This window comes from Cyprinodon variegatus, unplaced genomic scaffold (assembly GCF_000732505.1).
Source record: "Cyprinodon variegatus isolate N-32 unplaced genomic scaffold, C_variegatus-1.0 Scaffold547, whole genome shotgun sequence".
In the NCBI taxonomy this organism is placed as follows: domain Eukaryota; kingdom Metazoa; phylum Chordata; class Actinopteri; order Cyprinodontiformes; family Cyprinodontidae; genus Cyprinodon; species Cyprinodon variegatus.
In genome coordinates this window covers 198088-201701 of record NW_015151000.1, presented here as the reverse complement: position 1 = coordinate 201701, position 3614 = coordinate 198088, and positions in this window count along the sequence as shown.

Here is a 3614-nt window from a genome sequence, read left to right as displayed (position 1 = left end):
ATTCTGACTTTTTTACCATGTTAAACTGAAATAAAATTTTAAAATCAGTTAATTTTTTTTTTCAGTGCCCCTAATCCTCTTCCGTACTACGGTGCATATTTTCCATCATTATTAATATTTGCAACATTTTGTTAAAAGTATAGATATATCTGTGGTGAGCACAGAGAGCTCTCTTTGCAAAGCACTCTGGGATTTGCTGTCACGGCGGCCCGCTGTCGCCATAAGCTGAGAATACACTGTATGATTTTTTTGCAGTTTTTGGGCCGGTTCTCCAGTCGTGCGAGAATTTTCCGATCGGGCCGACTTTCAGCCTTGTCGTGCACGCTGCATCACGTAGCATACAGGGGGTAACGAGGAGCGATCAGTCTCTCCTGACCACCTCCCGATCAGGAATCGTAACGTTGGGAGAAAAATCAAACATGTTTGAAATTCAGTCGCCATTGTAAGGTCGGGACGTACAGTGCGAGAACATGCATCATGAGGTGTGACTTTTAAACCTTGAGGTTTTGTCGTACAGTTAGAGCTGTAGCTTCGTGCAACATTTGAAAAAATTGCATTGTATGCCCAGCTATAGGCTGTCGCTACCTGACAGCGGCGACTAATAACAAAGATGGCGCAGGCACCGCACGGAGGAGGAGGAGTTACGTGACCAACGGAGCAAAAAGCAGTGATCATCTGTCTGAATGGTCAGTTAACTGAGTTTTCCATTAAGTTCACTATAAAGTCCCCGCTCTATACACTGATGGAGGGATTTAGGGGTTAGGGCAGACGTTTGAGCTTTGAGAAGAGATAATTTTAAACAGAGCGTGCATGAGGAAAAATGGGCTCATGCACGCACTTGAACATGCATTTTTTTTTATTTTATGGAGAGGGTGGGTCTTTTCAAAAATCCTCCACAATACCTTTAAATCGCCACAAAATGAAGCATATTTGCACATTATAGGTGCAGTCTTTCTGCCTTCCACAAAATTGCAAAAAAGCGCTGTTTTATAACAGTATCATTAGCTTATTTCATGTCAGGCAAAATGTGAACCATGCAGAAGAGTCTTTCCATATAAAACTAATACTCCTCATTTCTTTGCTCACAACTTATTTGTAGTCTGTAACTATGTATTTAAATAATAATGTGAAAAATGTTCCAAAACGTTTTTCATTTTTGAGAATAAAAATGAAAGAGTGGTTCTTGAAACATGATGACACGTTTCCTACTGGACTGAAAAATTCATGGATTTTGAGTAATTTCAAGTAACAATGTACGAATAGTTTATTACTTTACTTAAGTGAAAATGTTGTCTATCTATACTTTACTAAAGTCATTATTTCTTAGAACACTTTTTACTTTCTGCTCCTTACATTTTAAAAATAGACTTTAATTTTGATTCATTTAATCTTATTTTCATTATAGCCTGTTGGTATTTAAAACTAATTAAAAACCATCAAAATAATTAGTTTCATCCAGACAATTATTTTCTTTGGGGTTGGACTCGGTGCTGCCCCAACTTGTTGTTCACCACATACCAAAATAAATAGTTGTTCAAGATGAAGCGAAGTTAAATGTGACACTATTACTATAAGTTATAAAACTAAGAAAATGAAGTCTAAGGAAGTTATAATCCCGAATTCTAGAAAAACGTGTTAGGAATCCAGTTTGTGTGGGTTGTGTTTTTGTTTTGTTCTCTCCCTCCATCACCAGGTGGCGCCCTGTTCTCGTTGGTCCTCCCACACACCTCCAGCTGGTTGGCTCATTACTGAGGATTATTTGAGCGGTGGACTGTCACTACCTCGGCGCCAGAGTGTTTGCCAGTTTTTGGGTACTCTAGCCAAGCTGAGTTTAGCTGAGTCTAACTGAGTCTTTGTTTTCACTGAGCCTAACCTTGTTTTTTTTGTCTTTGCCTTTCGGCAGGAAGCCTTCCTGCCACCTGGATGTTTGGCCTTCTCCCCCTGGAAGGATTATTTAAGTCTCACACTGAGCAGGGGATAAACCTCCACAAGTTCCATTCAAGTCCCCCTAGATTTCCAAGTGACAGTCCGCTCAATAGCTCCTCAGGATCCAACCAAGTCTAAACCTGTCTGCCCTCCAACGAGTCTCTACCTCTGGATAAACCAACACTAACTGGATTCTGGGAGAAAGGGTTTTCTCCACTAACGTGAGTCCCGTTTTCTCTGTCTCTCCAGCTATCATTCAAAGTTCCCACGGATCCTGAACTAACCGCTGACACTTCCCTTCCTTCTTCCAGTTCTGGTTCACCAGCACACTTAGTTTCCTGAATCCAACCCCCGCTGTCCTTATCAATAAACCTGTTTAAACTTTTACCCTGGTTCTCTGTTTACTGCATGTGGGTCAGATCTCTTAAGAAAATCATGACAAAAAGTTCCTTTAATAGGGTACAGCATTAAAGTTTCTGGCCTTAACATTTTTTCCTGAATTATTTTTACTTTTACATTTTAAGTAGTTTTAAAAATAGTACTTTTACTGGAGTAAAATGCTGAAGTTGATCCTCTAACTTCTACAAAAATATTTTTTCAAGCAGTTGGATTTATACTCCTTCTGACGTAATAAACATTAATACTGTTGGCACCTCTGATTTAGATAGATGATAACTCATAGATCATTTGGTGTCTGAAGTCCTTTGCTGCTGCCTCTATGTTAACACGGCTATCGTGTAACGTAGCATTGTCAGAACGCTGGTGAAGATTCTCAGTCATACAGGTCATAGTTCTTACAAAGAAGTTAAAAAACAAATCGCTGGACTTTGAAACACGTTTTCAAAACAAAAACAAGGCTTTGTTGAGCTACTGCATAAAGCCTGGCACTCAACGCTATTTCTGACATTTTGAATTGAAAAAGCTTCCTGGATGGGAAGAGAAACGTCTTCAAACTGGGAAACAAAGTCTAGTGTATTATTTTTTAACTTTTTTGCATTTTCAGAACCAATAAAACTTCTCAATTGAGTCCATTTCACACACACTCCATTTAAGATGCCAGTGTGTTTATTACATTGGGGTGCTTGTAGCACAGCTTTGCTCATTCAGGCTGACGCTGTGGTGAATGTTAGAGGGTGGCTTTACAACAGCATGCCAACACTGTCGCAAAGCCTGAGCTTCTGATTTAGTTAAACCCCGTTGGATCCAATGACAGCTCACAGGTTATATAACTTTGCTCCTGTTTCTGTCGCTGTACATGGCTTGAGATGCACCCCAGTCTAACCTTGGACAGGCTGTATGTAGGGAGCCAGTGTTACATTTATCACAATCTGTCCCAGCCAACACAGCCCTGAAAGCACTGACAGCTGAATGTCTCATACAACTTTCAGGCTGACAGCGGTCAGTGACAGATCCTGTGAACCAGTGACTTTAGTTTGGGTAGACCTGTCACAGAGAAGCCAAAGCTGAGCAGGAACTGTCTGTATTAACTACATATATTAGATGACATAAAACATCTGCTTGTTTTTCTAGACTTTCTTCAATTCAATTCACAACACATGTCATCTAATATATGTAGTTAATACAGACAGTTCCTGCTCAGCTTTGGCTTCTCTGTGACAGGTCTACCCAAACTAAAGTCACTGGTTCACAGGATCTGTCACTGACCGCTGTCAGCCTGAAAGTTGTAT